General features: G+C 42.1%; 1 pseudogene; it reads right to left on the reverse strand.

Annotated features, from left to right (window-relative positions):
* Positions 1–6,823: 6,823 nt before the first annotated feature.
* On the reverse strand, positions 6,824–9,977 carry LOC110315617 (annotated as a pseudogene).
* Between the last annotated feature and the right edge of the window lie 6,061 nt (positions 9,978–16,038).

The raw sequence follows: 16,038 nt of genomic DNA on the forward strand, positions 1-16,038 counted from the left end.
CTTCCTAAGGATTTTAATGAAACAATGATGTATTATACAGTACAGTATTATAACTGAGATTACTGTTGTCTTTCCAATCCACAAAACAATAGATTTAGTCAGCAATGTTTTATTAAATAGTCTACAAACCATAGAGTCTAGCAGCAAACACATACGCATCTGAGATTCACTGTGCCTAATGCTTTATCACCTCAGTGAGGAATAGACTGGTTTTTAATGATATATAGACACTGACAGAGCAGTTTATCTACTATTTCTGCAGTAGGATGAGAACACCATGACTGTGACCTGTGCTGGAATCAGATATGACTGATGATTCTTTTAATCAAATAGGCCTCTAGGAATGTTCTCAGAGTGGGTCCTTCCTGACTATCTATGGAATGTGTCTGGAATCTAGGTAGTGACAGCAAAGAGAAAAAGAGAAGGCATACTGCTGGACTTTATTACACCTTTCAACACAAATCTTGTACTACTATCATTTGAGATATTTACAAAGTCTCTGAATTGACAATATATGTATGTCACTTACCCATGCCATAAGCCCTCATATGAAGTATAAAATCCTGGCTTCTTATCAAGAACAGTCAAAAGGATACTGGCCAACAAAAGTGTAGAGTAGATTTATTGTCTGGATTTGTTCAGAGAGGTTCTAGATGTGACTGAGTATTAAGCAAACCGAATGTTGGTTTGGGGTTATGACTTATTACGGATATAACATTTTTAGCCTATGGTTTATCACCAGCACTGATATTTTACACACACACACACACACACACACACACACACACACACACACACATACCCTTTCTCTCAGTCTCAAGAATTTAACTTACATCATGAGATAGATTTTAGCTCATCTATGGTGGATTATCAATTACCTAGTTATCTCAGGATTTGAAAATCCTAGAATGATGCTTCCAACTTAAATGTGTCTAGAAAGTCCTATGCTTTGGGTAGGACACCCAGCCTTGTTAGTCCTCATCTAAGGAACATTACCAGAAGATCTGATATGCTTAATGTGGGCCTGGAAGCTTACAGAAGTTCTGGCCACCAACTTTCTGGAATGATCAGAGGGGAAAGTTCCTATATTGCCAGGCAAACTGTGTCAGAGTAAACTGGCCATGCTACAGACAAAAATCTGGAACACTTTGTAAGAGGAAAGTGGGCCTTTATTGTTGATTAATTTCATACTAAAGGCAAGAAATTAGATAATTCAACCTTAGGTACCCGTAGGAAGTCTGATAATCAACCCAGAGATTTGATAAACTTAACACACAAATGGAACTATTATGATCTTCAAATATTATGTTTCTATCATGAGATTGCTGGTATAGGCTTTTCTAATTTCGCAGATTCCCATAAATATTTATGTGGAGGTTTGTTTATTACCAGCATCCTTGATAAAATAGATATGAAAAAAATATCCATGTGATGGATATCCACCAATTTTAGAAAGTACTATCAAATTTGATAACCATAAATATCATCAAGATATATACCTAGATCATTTTTTCTTTCTTTCAAATTTTCTGTACATATTATTGGGGAAATATGGAAACCCTGCCTGACAGCACATGTGTTAAATGGTAGTAAAACTTGTAGTATGTATATTATGCATGTAAAACTGAGTATGGATTAGAAAATTGATGCCTCACAAGGAAAAATGTTTTCACTAGAGAAGGGATTAATTTGATTAGACCTTTTTTCTTCACTTACTTTTTCTTCATCTCTTTTGTAGGATGATTATAATGGGGTAATAAAGGTTAAGAAGTTGGATAACTAATAGGATTCCACTGTTAATGTTAGAGATATACAGAGAACATAAAGATAAACAGAGTGGTATAGCACCCATGCAACTTAAACTACTCTGTGTTAGGCACTATCTTTGTGTTGGAAAGCTAAGCAAGGAGTTCTCATATATAATAGTCTGTTGGAGACCAGGCTGAGAAAAAACCAGGCCTTTTACAGCTTGCATCTGAGAGCCATATAGTTCTTTGTTGAGAGCCGAGTTGCCCCCTCCTTCCTAGGACTGTTCAACACCATCCTTGCCAAGACTGCTCTATCTCCCTCCTCCCAAGGCTAGTGTCCTAAGCTGACACCTGGAAGGATCCAGGACTCTGAGATTAGCTGCCCGGTATTCCAGAGCAGTGAGGCCAAGACTTTGAGAAAATCACAAGAAGTTTCAAGTCTGCAGTCAGCATCCCCACATTTGTCCTTCGCTCTGTTTCTTGTGATCATTTCTCAACCCCTCCCCACTCCCCCTCTCAGTGTTTATAACCAAATGTTCAAGCTGGCAATAAATGAAGCCTTGACAACTCTTTGCAGGGCTTCCCTCTTCTTTCCTGCTCATTTCACCTCAGGTTCATGATCCCTCTCGACCCACGGAATAACTTGTCCTGCGGGCCAGGAAAATAGTCATGCTTGTAAAGAATGAAGTGTACCATGCTCCCATAATATAGTACATCTGGGACCTGAAGTGTCAGCCTCCAGTCATTGCTTTCTACACTCAGATCACCATCCATTCAACCATCCATCTGCTTTTCATTTATTCATTTCTTTTAACCTTTGCTTACTCATAAGAACTGGCTGCATGATCTGATAAATGTTGTGAACTATGCAGAATAAGGCTTTGAATGCTTTTGTTATGGAGGGTTCAAGTACAAGGAAGGTGACAGAAAGAGCAGAAGACTTCCTGAAACATGAGGTAGTCTTTAGCCCCTGTCTGCTCAAAAACTGAGTTTGCTCTGTGCTCAATTGTCTTCCAGCAGCTGGATGCACAGGCATGTATAACGTCTGTGGGGTGGCCTTTTTAAAGCTGCATGATATAGCTAAAGATGCCTTAGAGAACATCAGTAAAAATGTAATTTTAAACACTAGGAGACTACTTTGGTTTGTGTGTCCTGTGTGCTATACACATAGACCAGGCTTTCAAGAAATGTGTGTTGATTCTGAGTATTTCAGAATTCACAAGCTAATTCTGTGTTTATTAAGATACTACTTAAGCATTTAAAAGCTAATGATTTACATGAGGAGAAATTTGTTTTGTAATCCACTTATCCAAAAATCCATTTGAACATTTTACATACATTGTTCGGATGGCTTTTGCTATTTCTACTATCCTGAGACCTATCATAAAGAAGGCATAAAGGCTGTAAGTGAGCATCCTGTGTTATGACCCCATTCCTTGAGAAACCCAGGAGAGCTCCAGAACTTCAGGGTCTGATGCAATCATGCATAAGAGTCTTTTATTGAGAGTCAGACTCAGATCATAAACCTTCCCTCTGTGAAGGACAGGAGTGCAAGCCTGAGACTAAAAGGCTTGGTAATTCTATACAGCACAGTTTGAAATTCTTTGGATTTTAGAGTGTCAGGCAGTGATCAAACAATTCAATTTTCAAACACAATATTGCTTGTTCTGGCAGCCGGGTGAAATTGCATGACTGGAAGAGGGAGGAGCTTTTCCAGACCTAGGGAGTAACTTTATGTTGCTAGCAGGAATTACTGTGTGGCCAGTCATTCCCACCTGTGACATTTGATTATCTTCTCAAAGATGTTTTATTTTGATTTTTTCCTAAGGACAGCCCACTGCACCTGGGAAGTGCTTAGTCATTTATCAGTGAGAGTGCCAAATTCATCAATGCAGAGACAAGGGAGACTACCATTAGTCTATCCTGAAGCGGGCTTTCGTGGCTCCTTGAAGGTTTCTGTTAAGGGATGTCTTTATGGAAGGGAATACAGAAATATTCTGATGCCAGACTGTTTTCTTGGAGTGGTCAGGGAAGGGGAGGAAGCCTTGCACTTGCTGCAGGAGAGAACAGGGTTAGGAAAAGCAGAACTTCTGAGGTAAAGCACAGAGGCAAGTTGCTTGTACACTTCATTCCCTGGTTCCACTGGGTACTTTAGAGGCCTATCATGGACTCTGTACTGGCTAGTTTTGTGTCAACTTGACACAGCTGGAGTTATCACAGAGAAAGGTGCTTCAGTTNGGGAAATGCCTCCATGAGTTCCAGCTGTAAGGCATTTTCTCTATTAGTGATCAAGTGGGGAGGTCCCCTTTTAGGTGGTACCATCTCTGGGCTAGTAGTCTTGGTTCTATAAGAGAGCAGGCTAAGCAAGCCAGTAAACAACATCCCTCCATGGCCTCTGCATCAGCTCCTGCTTCCTGACCTTCTTGAGTTCCGATCCTGACTTCTTTGGTGATGAACAGCAGTATGGAAGTGTAAGCTGAATAAACAATTTCCTCCCCAACTTACTTCTTGGTCATGATGTTTGTACAGGGATAGAAACCCTGACTAAGACAGACTCTCTACACATGTGGGTCATCTGTGCTGGATGGGTGGTATTGGGATTTTATCACTATTAGGTGGAAGGTCCCCAATCTCTGCTTCATATACTGGAAAAGCTTACTAATTATGTACAGCCCATAAGTGAGCACCAGTAAAATAATGGTCAGGGACCCCATGATTGTGGAAATAAGGGTAGTCAGTCATGGTGAAATATTGAACAGTGAATGATACCAACTTTTGGAGTTCTCCCATTCTCTTTGGTGCCTATTTTTTCCTAGCTACTGATTTTCTAATAACCCCAGAATGGTTGACATAGAAATAACATTCTTCATGCATAGCAGCACACAATCTTCCCTGTTGTAGGAACACAAAGTCCTTGCCTCTTCTGCAGCACTACCTCATCTAGAGAGTCTACATTGTGCTCTAGATGCAAGATAGATTTGTATAGGCATTGAATGTCTTCATCAATGTCTGCTTTCAAGCTATTACAGTTTTTTTCCTTACAATGTTAGGGAACCTATTCCAGTACCTGCCCCAGCTAGCCCTGTCCCAGCTAGCCCTGCCCCCAGAATTACAGCCAAATTTAGAGAAATATGTTGCCTCTTCTGCTTCATGATGCCCCCCCCCCAACGTGCCCTACTAGGCCATTCAGTACTAATATTTCTGAATAATAGGTTATGTGTGATACTAACTGGACTAGAATATAGAACTCCTTTGTGGTAGGGGAATTAAGGACCTCTCCATGCATGCATAGAGTCAGATCTGTTGAAATGTCTATCACACTTTTTGGGGAGGGACAACGCATTTGGAATGAACAGTGGGGATTGTTTGATTATAGAGGTGCTGATGTGACAGGGGTATTTTTCCCAGGAAGGTGCCCTGTCCCAATATGGTCTACAGGGTTAAGAATGGGCCTTCCTTGGACCATCTGCATGCAATGTTCTTCTCAGACTCATCATATTTGGATGTGAATCCAACACCTTCACAAAAAGTGGATCTAGCATTATAGGATAACCAGCAAGAAGTAGTTAGCTCTGGCTGGGAGAAATTTAGAGTCTGGAAGATCTTTAACATCACTGACCAGAGTGGGTCCTGGTTCTTTGTGGTTGGGGAATGATACTGGATCTGGGGGCCTTTCCTGGGGTGAGACTGGGGGAATGACAGCTGCCAGTCTGAGGACTGGCACTGGAGCAAGTTTGCCCATGCAGGGCTTCTTTGTACAGGTTTAGGGTTTGTCAAATTCTGATTTGGTCCTACAGTTACTGGCAGGGGATTCACAATGGGTTTTTACCAAGAGTCTTATGGTAAAAATGAATCTGGGACTAGTCCCTCCAATGACCTAGAACCAAAGGCCTGAAGGTCTCTCAGCTTCTTATCCCTTTGCTTGTTTCCATTTGTCTGTGAACCTCAGTAAAACATTGAATTTGCTCCCCTGTTGGGTAACTGTGATAAAGTTTTTTTTTGTAGTTTTGTTTTTGTTTTTGTTTGTTTGTTTGTTTTTGTTTTTAGCATGTCCCGTGTCTTTATCTTTGTGACTGATGTCTCACATCCCCAGGAAGCACAGTAAAATTGTTCTGGACCCCCACATATAGCAATTCTTTTTTTCTCCAGGACATATATAAAAAGTCCTCCACCCACATGGTGATTATGGATGCCATAAAGTCTGTTGAGTGTCAGACCATGAGTTATTAGCCAGCCAGCACAGATCAAATATCAAATCTGGGAATCAGGGGTTCCCAAGCAGCTTTTTTGTTTTAGCCAGTTCGACGTGGTAACCAGTCTCAGAATTTTCAATTGTCCAATTCAAGTCATACGTCTGGTGCAGGTTTTTAGTCTGAATGCAGATGAGGGCTGGGGGTAGCAAGGAGCGAAGCACATAGTTAAAAACAGCAGACTCACAACAGAGTTAATTTTAGCTTGAAAGAACTGGCGCCCTTTTGAACTTTCCATTCCAGTGTCAGCTGTGAAGTCTGGTAATCTTCTGGGAATAGGAGATTAGCTGGTCTCCTAGTGCACCTAGGCAGAGATCCCATCCACATTTACAGCCATTGGTGTAGTCAGCTAAATGACATAGGGTCCTTTCTAGTGAGGCTCCCAAAAGTTCTATCAAAATTTCCTCACATAGACTCAGTATCCAGGTTGAAACTTGTGTTGTTCCAGAATTGGACCTGTTTCATAGAGGGTACACGATTTAGGTCAAACCTGCTTGTGAACCCATTGGGTTGCTCTGATCCTAGTTATTAACTCATCATCTTCTAATTCTGCAACAGCTGCTGACTGAACATTAGGCATATTAGAAGTAGGGTACCATATATGATTTCAAAGGGGGTTAATCCTATTCAGTAAGCAGAATTCCTTATCCAATACAGGGCAAAGGAAAAGACTGTCACCCAGTCTCTGCCAGTTTCTATGGCTAATTTTGTCAAGGTCTCCTTTAGCATCTGATTCATTCATTCTAACTGGCCTGAATGTTGGAGTCTCTATATACAATGTAATTTTCAATCTGCCCCAATATATTTTGCTATATCCTAGCTTACCTTGGGCACAAATGTTGGTCCATTGTCTGACCCTATCATGTGAGAGAATCTATACCTGGGTAGGATATCTTTCAGCAACTTTTTAGCCACTACCGTTGTACTTTCAGTCTTTGTTGGAAATACTTCTGCCCACCTGGAGAAGGTAACCAAGAACAACAGTAAGTACTTGTAGCTGCACTCTCTTGGTTTGATTTCTGTAAAACCATCTTCACAGTAGGCCCCCAGTCTCTTACCTCTCAGATGAGAGCGTGGATGTTTGACGGTGTTGTGGGTATTGGTTTATTGTCAAGCTTTGCAGTTTGACACTATGCTCTTGATAGTATTTTGCATGTCTCTGAAAGTGACTTTAGATTGGCTCACTGCATCAACTGTCCATCTCACTCCCATGTGGATGACTGTGGATTTTCCTGAGGATATCTCTTACCAGTTAGGTGGGTAATATTAACTTTCTTTTAGCTGTCTGACACCAGCCCTCTGAGCACTGGCTCAGGGGCTAATTCTTGGCCCATTTGATCTCTTCTTACATATTGACTGGACATTCTAACAGGTTGGGGTCAGGTGGTTCTGGTAGTGTCACAACTAACATGAGGGAGGCAGCTGATATCAACTGGGCCACCTCTTTGGCGGCTTTGGCAGCCAAGTTGTTACCTCTTGCCACAGCTGTTGTTTCTTTCTGATGGCCTGGACAGTGCATGATCACCACTCTATTCAGAAGCCAGAGGGCTTCAAGTAATTGTAGGATTTCATTTTTGTTCTTGGTATTTTTTTCTGCAGTTAGGAGTCCTTTCTCCTGATATATGGCTCTATGTATATGAGTAGTTGCAAATGCATACTGGTTATCCGTGTAGATGTTGACTGCAAGCCCTTTCCCCATGATAAAGGCCTGAGATAGAGCTATCAGTTCACCCCTTTGAGCTGAGGTACCTGGGGGGCCCAAATTACTCCATTTCCGTGGTTACTGCTGCTCCCGCTTTCTTCTGCCCCTCTCTAATGAAGCTACTTTCATGTGTGAACCAAATCCACTCTGCTCCCAGCTGAGGCAAGTCCTTTAGGTCAGGTCGAGTACTGTGTGCACTTTTAACTGATGGGGGAGGACCTCATCCACTCTGAACTCTGGGTCTGGAACATCTTCCTTCTCGTCATAGCCTTGACCAAGCAGTTCATCTTCTATGGTCACTTCTTGTTGCATACATTGTTGTTTCCAAGCTTTTCCTGGTGCCAAAATACAGATACAAAAACAGTCATGTATATTGAACAATGGACAATACAGAAACCCTGACACTCACCACACTCATTTGATGGCTTTAGAGTCTCAGGATTGCAGGTACCAGGGATCTGCTGGGGAATCCCCTTTTGGGCATGCCCCAAAATGTTATGCCCCAATTCCTCAAGAACCCCGGTGGAGTTCAAGAATTGCAGGGTCAGATGCAATCATTAATAGGAGTCTTTAATTATGAGTCAGTCTCAGATTGCAAACCTTCCACTGCTTAGGACAGCAGTGCAACCCTGAGCCTAAAGGGCTTGGCAATTATGTACAACATAGTTTGAAATCCTTTGGATTTTAGTGTTTTGGGAAGTGATAACACAAGTAATTGTTCAAACACAATATCTTATTTCAAGGGGGCAGAGTGGAATCATGAGACTGGGAGGAATGTCTTAGTCACGCTTTCTATTCCTACACAAACATCATGACCAAGGAGCAAGTTGGGGAGGAAAGGGTTTATTCAGCTTACACTTCCATACTGTTGTTCATCACCAAGGAAGTGAGGACTGGAATTCAAGCAGGTCAGGAAGCAGGAATTGATGCAGAGGCCATGGAGGGTTGTTCTTTACTGGCTGTCTTCCTTCTCTAAATCTTTAACCATAGCTTGGAAATGCTGAATGAGGGTCTGTCTTTCTGTCTTGGGGAGGTTCTTGGCTTGAAGTTCTGCTTCTTCCCATTCCTTCTTTACCCTGTCCATTTGGTTTCAATGTCAAATCTCCAGCTGTTCCTTAGCCTTCTGGAAGTAGGTGTGCTCATTATCATCAGCTGAGGTCTCAAAATACACATCAACATCATTGGTTGGCAGGGGAGTTGGGAGAATCATTGCTTCACACACAGCCATACAATAATCCTCAGACTCAAAAATGTTCTTGTTGCCACTGTAGCTGCCATAAATAAATCATACACACTCTCCCTTGGAGAGTTAGAAGTACCATTGAGGCATCACAGCCATGCAGGGCCCCATCATGGCCTCCTGGGAGCAAACAGCTTTAACATCATGAGCAATCTCCTTGTCTGAAATGGTCCCATCGCTGCTGGGTTCAGTTGGGTTCTCCTAATTGTAATCATCTGCTTTAAAGGGGTCATAGTAGGAATCATGGTCTTCCACCACTTCCTCCTCATCCTCTTCTTCCTCATCTGCAGCTGCTTCTGTGAAGTCTTCCAAATCTGCTTCAGTAGGAAATTCATTTTTATCAAGATCATAGTCTTCCTCTTCATCATTTTTCTCCTCTTCCTCTTCCTCATCTTCCTCTTCCTCCTCTTGTTTGGAATAGTTGAGTCAGTGTCAGCAATCTTTGTCTGAGGGCAGCACACATATTCAGTGCCATGGAACTGGTCTACCTTGCAGGGCAGCAGCATGCCATAGTTATATAAGGCCATCCCCTCAGTCAGACATGCCTCCTTGACTAACGTGTGCCAGCGCTGGTGCTTCTCACACACCTCCATCCGCTCTTGGTGGAAAAACTGGCAGTTTTCTGGAACTAGCATGGCATTACTTACGAATTCACCCACAAGACACATGAATGGTATAATAATGTGACTCTTGCACTACCTTTTGTCCCTTCGGCACCAACTATCAATATTGACTGGCTGGTTTGCTTCTATCACATTTGTGATCTGCAGCTCTGGATATATCTCCTGGTAATACTGAAGAACTTTCTCCTTTGTTCCAAGGCAGCTCCTGGTGCCTGTTGAGTCAGGCTCCAATTTGCCAGTCTGAAAGTTCACATGCATATTCATTTTCCCACAAAACATCGAAATCTGAGGCTCAGCAACAGCGAACCTTGTTCCTGCATTGGCTGCAAGAGCCTTGATGTAGCCAGCCAGAGCCACAGTGGGCGCCTTGAGCCTGAGCAGCAGCAGGACGAGAAGCTTGCTGGTGGCCGCCATTCTTCTCCGGGTCACTGTGGCACTGGGCTCTCCCCTTCTCACACTCAGTCAGGCTAGAGTGCTTCCCTACCTCAACCCATATATAACAATCCAGGAGAGCAGGATTTAGGATGAGGCCTTCTGGCACCACTGGTGGTCAGCAGTCAAACACGAATGCTGAGTGACAGAGGAGGAAGCTTATCCTGACCTAGGGAGTAACTTTATGGTGTTAGCAGGAATTAGTGTGTTTTATGGGCAGTCATTCCTACATGTAACCCTTGAATATCTTCTCAAGGATGTTTTCTTTCACTTTTTCCCCTAAGGATAGAGCCCATTGCACCTAAGAAGAGGTTAGTCCTTTATCATTGACGGTGCCAACTTTGGTGACACAGAGTCAAGGGACAGTACCATTTTTCTATCCTGAAGCATGCATTTGTGGCTTCTAGGGGCGGGGGATTTCTGTTAAGGACTGTCTTTATGGAAGGGAGGTCAGCGATATTCTGATGCCAGACTGAGTTTTCTCAGAGCAGCCAGGGAGGGGGTAAAAAGCCTTGTTCTTGCTGCAGGAGGGAGAAGGGGTTGGGGAAAGTAGAAATTCTTCAAGAAAGCACAGAATCAAGCCGCCTGTGCACTTCACCTGATTTACAGAACATGATGAGCAAGGTTCTGTTGTTAACACTATCCTCACCATTGCCAAGACAATATAGAAATAAAAGGTCCATGATCCTGCTCTTCACTGAACCTTAGGAAGTTCACTTAGGAAATTAACAACCCTAGCTTCGTCTTTGAAGGAACTTGTGATGGATACTGACACACATTCTCTGCCCTTTGCTCTTTGAAGCTCTGTAGGAGTTGGTTTTATGGGACACTTTCCTGAGCCTGGATACTCACAAAACACCCACAGGCAGGTGTTTAAGGAAGCTCCTGCCCACATCCTGGGAGCAACTCAAAGAATATTCTGTAGCCTGCTTTCATCTACCCTGACCAGTCCTTAGCACTTGCTACCAGCTGTTCTTCTGTGTCCTCTGATAGCCCAGACTGAGATGGACAAGCTCCTGTTACTTGTCTTTTGCTCTTGTGTTCCTTCAAGATAATAATGAGTCCATGGATGCCAAAACAGGGGAGAGAACAAGTTCCAGAGATCACTGAGAGTAAATGTGGCATGGTAGCCAGAGCAGCTATGATAATAGTGTGTGGGGATCAGAGAAAGTTCAAGGTCAGGATTCTAAGATGAGCTGACCCAAAAAACCTGAAGAGCCTTTTATTGTTTCCACCCTGCTCTTTCTAGAGTAAGAGGTCAAGTCTCCATAGGATCTGGGAGAGGGATCAGTTACTTCATAGAAAAGAGTGAGTTTGAGTCTCCTTGTAATCTATGTCTTTGAGTCTGCCTCTTTTAACCCCAGTAACATCCAATTGGTGTTCATGACTTCCTTTGTAGAAGCTTTCTGGCACAGTTATCTGTTGGGAGGAGGTTACTGGAGAGATTATCTTAAGCCAGTTTCTCATATCAAGTACACTGTATTGATCAGGTAGATTTGATTATCAGATACCTTTGGTGGAGAAGGTATATGCTATGAAATACTGTGAATGTGCCTCCTTTCTTTGGTGCCAGAACAATGCCTATTCTTCAAGCATTTTATATTTTAATATATTTATTTATTTAATGTGTGTGTGTGTGTGTGTGTGTGTGTGTGTGTGTGTGTGTGTGTGTGTATGCCATGTAATATATGTGGAGACCAGAGGACAATTTTTGAGGGTCAGTTCTCATGCCATTCCAAGTGATTGAAATCAGGTCATCAAGCTTGACAAGCGGTACCTGTCCACCCATCCCACTGTTTACACGAGTGCTTTTTCTTTTATTGTATTTTATTTTTACAATATGCTCCAATTCCTTTTATTGTATTCTCACTCCCTCTAAAGCTCTTCTTCACAAGTCCTCCTCTTACTTTCTTGTCTCCTTTTTTATAATCCAGGAAATTTAATTAGCTTTTCTTTCATAAGCATGGGTCTGGTGTTATTTATGGGAGCATAGACAACTTAACAGTAGCTACATTACTGAAAAAACAAACAAACAAACAAACAAAAAGAAAGAAACCCAAAAACTGACTTCCTGTCTTGTAGTACATTAATTTTCAGTACTTCCTCAGGGAGAAATGAGACTCATAATCCCTTTTCTAGTCCATGATAGAAAGTCAGTTTGTTTGACATTACGCAGGTCTTACATTGGTAAACACAGCTGCTGTGAGTTCTTGAGATCACTGAACTGGTCATATTCAGGAGGTGGCATTCATAGCACCTGCCCACCAACCAGTTCTTACATTGTTTTTACCTCCTCTTCCACAATATTCCCTGAACATTTGGGGGTGGGATATGATATAGATATCCCACATAAGGCTAAACATTCAATAATCACTTATTCCTAGCACTTGGATCAGTTCTGAACCTCTAAATTAACCACTGACTACTGCAGTGTAGCTTCTCTCTACAGGAATTGTTAATCTTTGGCTATATGCATAAATATTTAGAAGGCAGTTTGATTCATCCATTTAGAAAAAGAAGAATTCATACTAGTAGTTGGCTCTCCCTTAAGACCTATGACCTTTTGAGACATGGGGTTTTGACCAGCTTTATAGTCTTTATATGTAATATGGATTATATGTAATATGCAGTATGAATTACATCTAGTGAAGCAGTCTTTAGATCTAGTCAAAACCAGTTGGTTACTTACATGCCTTTATTGCGCTATTGCACTACTGCACCACTGAGCATATTTGCCTGACATGTCAGTATTTTAACCTGTAGAGTTGACCAATGGATAATACAATTGATGAACTTTAGCCCCCTGAATCCTAAAGAGAATCTTTGGTGCTTTGAACATTAGCCAGCATGATGTAAGTTTTCATGTTAGGTCCACTGTGATTTCATTAGGTCCCATACTTAAAGTCCCAAGCATGTTGTATCTTCAGCAATAAAGCCTTTTCATCCCGTTTTATGGGGAAACAAGAAGGGGAGCAATGGTTTGTGTTGTTTGGGGGTGCCTGTGATTTCCCAAACCACAGTTGAGAGAGAGAGAGAGAGAGAGAGAGAGAGAGAGAGAGAGAGAGAGAGAACCCACACCTGGCACTGGGATTTTCTTTTTAACATCTAATCTCCTCTGGACACATTATTCATTCATGCATTTTGTTTAAACTCCTTCTTTAAATTATATTTTCCATTTGTTTACAAAATAGTGGGTATCAACAAGGATTTCTCAATACATGTTGAGATTTAGATAAGCCCCCATACCTCTGCCCCAATCCCTGATTAAACCTTCATACCCTCAGTACTTCCCTTCTCTACTTCCATGTTACATTTGTTTCTGATATTACCATCTCCACTCTAAGAATCCTACCCTCTTACCCAGTAGCCCCTTTCTATTTTCCTCAGCTTCTACAAACACTGTAGACCAAAAACATAAATCTGAAATGTCAAAGCTAGTATCTACACAAGAGAGGGAACATGTAGACTTTCTCTTCCCAAGAATGAGTTACTTCAATAATTATCTCTATCTCTATCTCTCTACCATCTCTATCTCTATCTTTTTATAGTATATAGTGTAAATGTCACTTTTCTTTGCAAATGAATACAGTCTATGGTGTATCTAAAGCACATTGTCATTTCCTCAACAATTTAAGGACAGCTAGGCTGAGTCTGTTTCCTAGCTATTGTAAACAGAGCAGGAGGTAACATGGATGTGCCAGTATCTCTAGAGTAGATATAATTTTGAGGGGTACATTCTAGGAGTTATAAGGTTATGCCACATGGTATTTCTGTTTTTACATTTTAAAAAACTCTCCATTTATTTCCTCTGTCCAATATATACTTGGCAAAGATTTTATTAATTCTATAGGCTACCTCTTAATTCTTAGTTCAACTGACAATCTCCTTTTCTGTGTTAGGAACTATTCAACTTCATGATTTCCTACCACTAGTGATAGGGACACAGGTGCAAACCTATCAATGTGCCTCAAAGTCTGCAGCCTAGCCAAATCCAGGATTTGTGCCACCAGGGATGAAATTAAAAGGAAGAAATCCATTTCAGGAAAAATCAAAATTAAAGCAAAGATGAATCTATTAAAAATATAAAAGGAGGTAACATGATCACCCCTGTGATTACCATTATTATCTTCCTGGAAGGAGGAAGTCTTGCCTTTCATGCATGTATAGGCTTCTCAAGGGAGAGGTGCAGATAGCGTACTTTAACATAGGAACATATGGGTTTAAGGCAGCTCTGGAGTTATGTTTCTAATAGTGCTAAAAAACCACCTTCCTTCTTTGTGACACTGCACACAAAATATAATTCATAATGAAGTTAAGAATTTTTCTCGAATCATCCCGCGCCTTTCCCGCCCAAGAAGGGGTGTCTGCCCAGGAGTAGTCTCAAGGCCTGAGCCAGAAGGTGAGCCATCTTTGCTCCGGTGCACTACCAGGGAGAGGGTGGATTGGAGAGGCATCACAGCTTCTGGGAAGGAGCCCTTTTCTGGTTCCAGTCATCAGGTGCCTTTCCCGCCCAAGGAGGGGTGTCTGCCTGGGAGCAGCCTCCTGGTCTGAACTGTCACCCAGAACCTTTCCTGCCTGAGGAGAGGTATCTGCCCGGGAGCAGTCTCCAGGCCTGGACCTTCACCCAGCACCTTTCCTGCCCGAGGAGGGATGTCCGCCCGGGAGCAGTCTCCTGGCCTGAGCCTAAAGGAGAACCATCTTTGCTCCGGTCCACTGCCGGTTAGAGGGGAGCCTGGAGAAGTGACAAAGCTTCTGGGCTCCAGACTGCGCTGGCAAGAGTGTAGACTGCAGAAGCTACACAGCTTCAGGACAGACAGAAGCAACCTAACTTCTGGGACAGACTCTAGTTCCGGCTTCAGAAATTTGGATACATTCCTCGCCAGAGGAAAGGTGGCCACCTGTGAGGGCTCTGTCTGCCAGAGCAGGAGAGAGTCATATTGTGTCCAGGGTCCCTCAGTGGCTAGACTGTGCAGGTGAGTGAATAATCTGCAGAGGCAACACATCTTCTGGCACAGGCCCTATTTTGGGCCTAAATCTTCAGCAAAGAGGCAGATCTGAACCCCAGACCTCTGTGTACATTCCCTGCTAGAAGAGAGCTTCCCTGCAGAGAGTAATCTGACCACTGAGACTCAGGAGAAAACTGGAATCTCAGGACTGCTGACAGAGGCTAACTGAATCACAGGAGGAACAAGCTCCAACCAGAGACAACTATAACAACTAACTCCAGAGATCACCAGATGGTGAAAGGCAAATGTAGGAATCATACTAACAGAAACCAAGAATGCTCACCATCATCAGAACATAGCACTCCCACCTCAGTCAGTCCTGAATACCCCAACACACCCAAAAAGCAAGAGTCAGATGTAAAAGCATACCTCATGATGCAGTTAGAGAACTTTAAGAAGGGCATTATTAAAGAAATGCAGGAGAAGACTGCTAAAGAGATACAAGTCCTTAAAGAAAAACAAGAGAATACTTCTAAAGAGGTAGAAGNCCTTAAAGAAAGAGAGGAGAACACAAACAAACAGGTGATGGAATTGAACAAAACCATCCAAGACCTAAAAAGGGAAATAGAAGCAATAAAGAAAACCCCAAATGTGACGACTCTGGAGATAGAAACCCTAGGAAAGAAATCAGAAACCATAGATGTGAGCTTCAGCAATAAAATGCAGGAGATAGAAGAGAGAATCTCAGCTGCAGAAGATTCCATAGAGAAAATGGGTACAACAACCAAGGAAAATGCAAAATGCAAAAAGATCTTAACTCGAAACATCCAGGAAATCCAGGACAAAATGAGAAGACCAAACCTAAGGATAATAGGTACACATGAGAATGAAGATATTCAACTTAAAGGACCAGCAAATATCTTCAACAAAATTATAGAAGAAAACTTCCTGAACCTAAAGAATGAGATGTCCATGAACATAAAAGAAACCTACAGAACTCCAAATAGACTGGACCAGAAAAGAAATTCCTCCCGACACATAATAATCAGAACAAAAAATGTACTACATAAAGATAGAATATTAAAAGCAGCAAGGGA

This window comes from Mus pahari, unplaced genomic scaffold, assembly GCF_900095145.1.
Source record: "Mus pahari unplaced genomic scaffold, PAHARI_EIJ_v1.1 scaffold_12014_1, whole genome shotgun sequence".
NCBI lineage: Eukaryota > Metazoa > Chordata > Mammalia > Rodentia > Muridae > Mus > Mus pahari.